The sequence below is a fragment of the Schistocerca gregaria genome, chromosome 4, assembly GCF_023897955.1.
Source record: "Schistocerca gregaria isolate iqSchGreg1 chromosome 4, iqSchGreg1.2, whole genome shotgun sequence".
Taxonomy (NCBI): Eukaryota; Metazoa; Arthropoda; class Insecta; order Orthoptera; family Acrididae; genus Schistocerca; species Schistocerca gregaria.
In genome coordinates, this window is record NC_064923.1 from 127,885,390 (window position 1) to 127,891,389 (window position 6,000).

The following is a 6,000-nucleotide window of genomic DNA, read 5'->3' on the forward strand; positions in this document are numbered from 1 at the left end:
ATTTGGAGAGAGTCGCTTTAGTCAGCCATAGTGCTAGTAGTGCCAGTAGTGCCAATGACGTCGTTACTGCCGCCTGCTTCACGTCTGCTGTGGAGCGAGCTACTTTAATTTAAGTAATAACTGTATTTTTCATACTTGTCGCTTCTTCCGTGTGTTTTTTTTTTTTTAGGAAGCTATAATTGGCGAGTGCTAGTACTAGTGTACCATAGATTTCGTGTTTTGAATACATTTGGAGAGAGTCGCTTTAGTCAGCCATAGTGCTAGTAGTGCCAGTAGTGCCAATGACGTCGTTACTGCCGCCTGCTTCACGTCTGCTGTGCAGCGAGCTACCTTAATTTAAGTAATAACTGTATTTTTCATATTTGTCGCTTCTTCCGTGTGTTTTTTTTTAGGAAGCTATAATTGGCGAGTGCTAGTACTAGTGTACCATAGATTGCGTGTTTGTTTTGAATACATTTGGAGAGAGTCGCTTTAGTCAGCCATAGTGCTAGTAGTGCCAGTAGTGCCAATGGCGTCGTTACTGCCGCCTGCTTCACGTCTGCTGTGCAGCGAGCTACCTTAATTTAAGTAATAACTGTATTTTTCATACTTGTCGCTTCTTCCGTGTGTTTTTTTTTAGGAAGCTATAATTGGCGAGTGCTAGTACTAGTGTACCATAGATTGCGTGTTTGTTTTGAATACATTTGGAGAGAGTCGCTTTAGTCAGCCATAGTGCTAGTAGTGCTAGTAGTGCTAGTAGTGCCAGTAGTGCCAATGGCGTCGTTACTGCCGCCTGCTTCACGTCTGCTGTGCAGCGAGCTACCTTAATTTAAGTAATAACTGTATTTTTCATACTTGTCGCTTCTTCCGTGTGTTTTTTTTTTTTTTTAGGAAGCTATAATTGGCGAGTGCTAGTACTAGTGTACCATAGATTTCGTGTTTTGAATACATTTGGAGAGAGTCGCTTTAGTCAGCCATAGTGCTAGTAGTGCCAGTAGTGCCAATGACGTCGTTACTGCCGCCTGCTTCACGTCTGCCGTGCAGCGAGCTACCTTAATTTAAGTAATAACTGTATTTTTCATACTTGTCGCTTCTTCCGTGTGTTTTTTTTTAGGAAGCTATAATTGGCGAGTGCTAGTACTAGTGTACCATAGATTGCGTGTTTGTTTTGAATACATTTGGAGAGAGTCGCTTTAGTCAGCCATAGTGCTAGTAGTGCCAGTAGTGCCAGTAGTGCCAGTAGTGCCAATGACGTCGTTACTGCCGCCTGCTTCACGTCTGCTGTGCAGCGAGCTACCTTAATTTAAGTAATAACTGTATTTTTCATACTTGTCGCTTCTTCCGTGTGTTTTTTTTTAGGAAGCTATAATTGGCGAGTGCTAGTACTAGTGTACCATAGATTGTGTGTTTGTTTTGAATACATTTGGAGAGAGTCGCTTTAGTCAGCCATAGTGCTAGTAGTGCCAGTAGTGCCAGTAGTGCCAATGACGTCGTTACTGCCGCCTGCTTCACGTCTGCTGTGCAGCGAGCTACCTTAATTTAAGTAATAACTGTATTTTTCATACTTGTCGCTTCTTCCGAGTGTTTTTTTTTTAGGAAGCTATAATTGGCGAGTGCTAGTACTAGTGTACCATAGATTGTGTGTTTGTTTTGAATACATTTGGAGAGAGTCGCTTTAGTCAGCCATAGTGCTAGTAGTGCCAGTAGTGCCAGTAGTGCCAATGACGTCGTTACTGCCGCCTGCTTCACGTCTGCTGTGCAGCGAGCTACCTTAATTTAAGTAATAACTGTAATTTTCATACTTGTCGCTTCTTCCGTGTGTTTTTTTTTTAGGAAGCTATAATTGGCGAGTGCTAGTACTAGTGTACCATAGATTTCGTGTTTTGAATACATTTGGAGAGAGTCGCTTTAGTCAGCCATAGTGCTAGTAGTGCCAGTAGTGCCAATGACGTCGTTACTGCCGCCTGCTTCACGTCTGCTGTGCAGCGAGCTACCTTAATTTAAGTAATAACTGTATTTTTCATACTTGTCGCTTCTTCCGTGTGTTTTTTTTAGGAAGCTATAATTGGCGAGTGCTAGTACTAGTGTACCATAGATTGCGTGTTTGTTGTGAATACATTTGGAGAGAGTCGCTTTAGTCAGCCATAGTGCTAGTAGTGCCAGTAGTGCCAATGACGTCGTTACTGCCGCCTGCTTCACGTCTGCTGTGCAGCGAGCTACCTTAATTTAAGTAATAACTGTATTTTTCATACTTGTCGCTTCTTCCGTGTGTTTTTTTTTTAGGAAGCTATAATTGGCGAGTGCTAGTACTAGTGTACCATAGATTGCGTGTTTGTTTTGAATACATTTGGAGAGAGTCGCTTTAGTCAGCCATAGTGCTAGTAGTGCCAGTAGTGCCAAAGACGTCGTTACTGCCGCCTGCTTCACGTCTGCTGTGCAGCGAGCTACCTTAATTTAAGTAATAACTGTATTTTTCATACTTGTCGCTTGTTCCGTGTGTTTTTTTTTTTTAGGAAGCTATAATTGGCGAGTGCTAGTACTAGTGTACCATAGATTTCGTGTTTTGAATACATTTGGAGAGAGTCGCTTTAGTCAGCCATAGTGCTAGTAGTGCCAGTAGTGCCAATGGCGTCGTTACTGCCGCCTGCTTCACGTCTGCTGTGCAGCGAGCTACCTTAATTTAAGTAATAACTCTATTTTTCATACTTGTCGCTTCTTCCGTGTGTTTTTTTTTTAGGAAGCTATAATTGGCGAGTGCTAGTACTAGTGTACCATAGATTGCGTGTTTGTTTTGAATACATTTGGAGAGAGTCGCTTTAGTCAGCCATAGTGCTAGTAGTGCCAGTAGTGCCAAAGACGTCGTTACTGCCGCCTGCTTCACGTCTGCTGTGCAGCGAGCTACCTTAATTTAAGTAATAACTGTATTTTTCATACTTGTCGCTTCTTCCGTGTGTTTTTTTTTTTAGGAAGCTATAATTGGCGAGTGCTAGTACTAGTGTACCATAGATTTCGTGTTTTGAATACATTTGGAGAGAGTCGCTTTAGTCAGCCATAGTGCTAGTAGTGCCAGTAGTGCCAATGGCGTCGTTACTGCCGCCTGCTTCACGTCTGCTGTGCAGCGAGCTACCTTAATTTAAGTAATAACTCTATTTTTCATACTTGTCACTTCTTCCGTGTGTTTTTTTTTTAGGAAGCTATAATTGGCGAGTGCTAGTACTAGTGTACCATAGATTGCGTGTTTGTTTTGAATACATTTGGAGAGAGTCGCTTTAGTCAGCCATAGTGCTAGTAGTGCCAGTAGTGCCAAAGACGTCGTTACTGCCGCCTGCTTCACGTCTGCTGTGCAGCGAGCTACCTTAATTTAAGTAATAACTGTATTTTCCATACTTGTCGCTTCTTCCGTGTGTTTTTTTTTTTTAGGAAGCTATAATTGGCGAGTGCTAGTACTAGTGTACCATAGATTTCGTGTTTTGAATACATTTGGAGAGAGTCGCTTTAGTCAGCCATAGTGCTAGTAGTGCCAGTAGTGCCAATGGCGTCGTTACTGCCGCCTGCTTCACGTCTGCTGTGCAGCGAGCTACCTTAATTTAAGTAATAACTGTATTTTTCATACTTGTCGCTTCTTCCGTGTGTTTTTTTTTTAGGAAGCTATAATTGGCGAGTGCTAGTACTAGTGTACCATAGATTGCGTGTTTGTTTTGAATACATTTGGAGAGAGTCGCTTTAGTCAGCCATAGTGCTAGTAGTGCCAGTAGTGCCAAAGACGTCGTTACTGCCGCCTGCTTCACGTCTGCTGTGCAGCGAGCTACCTTAATTTAAGTAATAACTGTATTTTTCATATTTGTCGCTTCTTCCGTGTGTTTTTTTTTTGGAAGCTATAATTGGCGAGTGCTAGTACTAGTGTACCATAGATTTCGTGTTTTGAATACATTTGGAGAGAGTCACTTTAGTCAGCCATAGTGCTAGTAGTGCCAGTAGTGCCAATGGCGTCGTTACTGCCGCCTGCTTCACGTCTGCTGTGCAGCGAGCTACCTTAATTTAAGTAATAACTGTATTTTTCATATTTGTCGCTTCTTCCGTGTGTTTTTTTTTTAGGAAGCTATAATTGGCGAGTGCTAGTACTAGTGTACCATAGATTTCGTGTTTGTTTTGAATACATTTGGAGAGAGTCGCTTTAGTCAGCCATAGTGCTAGTAGTGCCAGTAGTGCCAATGACGTCGTTACTGCCGCCTGCTTCACGTCTGCTGTGCAGCGAGCTACCTTAATTTAAGTAATAACTGTATTTTTCATATTTGTCGCTTCTTCCGTGTGTTTTTTTTTTTTTGGAAGCTATAATTGGCGAGTGCTAGTACTAGTGTACCATAGATTGCGTGTTTGTTTTGAATACATTTGGAGAGAGTCGCTTTAGTCAGCCATAGTGCTAGTAGTGCCAGTAGTGCCAATGGCGTCGTTACTGCCGCCTGCTTCACGTCTGCTGTGCAGCGAGCTACCTTAATTTAAGTAATAACTGTATTTTTCATACTTGTCGCTTCTTCCGTGTGTTTTTTTTTTTAGGAAGCTATAATTGGCGAGTGCTAGTACTAGTGTACCATAGATTTCGTGTTTTGAATACATTTGGAGAGAGTCGCTTTAGTCAGCCATAGTGCTAGTAGTGCCAGTAGTGCCAATGACGTCGTTACTGCCGCCTGCTTCACGTCTGCCGTGCAGCGAGCTACCTTAATTTAAGTAATAACTGTATTTTTCATACTTGTCGCTTCTTCCGTGTGTTTTTTTTTTTTTTAGGAAGCTATAATTGGCGAGTGCTAGTACTAGTGTACCATAGATTTCGTGTTTTGAATACATTTGGAGAGAGTCGCTTTAGTCAGCCATAGTGCTAGTAGTGCCAGTAGTGCCAATGACGTCGTTACTGCCGCCTGCTTCACGTCTGCCGTGCAGCGAGCTACCTTAATTTAAGTAATAACTGTATTTTTCATACTTGTCGCTTCTTCCGTGTGTTTTTTTTTAGGAAGCTATAATTGGCAAGTGCTAGTACTAGTGTACCATAGATTGCGTGTTTGTTTTGAATACATTTGGAGAGAGTCGCTTTAGTCAGCCATAGTGCTAGTAGTGCCAGTAGTGCCAAAGACGTCGTTACTGCCGCCTGCTTCACGTCTGCTGTGCAGCGAGCTACCTTAATTTAAGTAATAACTGTATTTTTCATACTTGTCGCTTCTTCCGTGTGTTTTTTTTTAGGAAGCTATAATTGGCGAGTGCTAGTACTAGTGTACCATAGATTGTGTGTTTGTTTTGAATACATTTGGAGAGAGTCGCTTTAGTCAGCCATAGTGCTAGTAGTGCCAGTAGTGCCAATGACGTCGTTACTGCCGCCTGCTTCACGTCTGCCGTGCAGCGAGCTACCTTAATTTAAGTAATAACTGTATTTTTCATACTTGTCGCTTCTTCCGTGTGTTTTTTTTTTTTTTTAGGAAGCTATAATTGGCGAGTGCTAGTACTAGTGTACCATAGATTTCGTGTTTTGAATACATTTGGAGAGAGTCGCTTTAGTCAGCCATAGTGCTAGTAGTGCCAGTAGTGCCAGTAGTGCCAATGACGTCGTTACTGCCGCCTGCTTCACGTCTGCTGTGCAGCGAGCTACCTTAATTTAAGTAATAACTGTATTTTTCATACTTGTCGCTTCTTCCGTGTGTTTTTTTTTAGGAAGCTATAATTGGCGAGTGCTAGTACTAGTGTACCATAGATTGTGTGTTTGTTTTGAATACATTTGGAGAGAGTCGCTTTAGTCAGCCATAGTGCTAGTAGTGCCAGTAGTGCCAATGACGTCGTTACTGCCGCCTGCTTCACGTCTGCTGTGCAGCGAGCTACCTTAATTTAAGTAATAACTGTATTTTTCATACTTGTCGCTTCTTCCGTGTGTTTTTTTTTTAGGAAGCTATAATTGGCGAGTGCTAGTACTAGTGTACCATAGATTGTGTGTTTGTTTTGAATACATTTGGAGAGAGTCGCTTTAGTCAGCCATAGTGC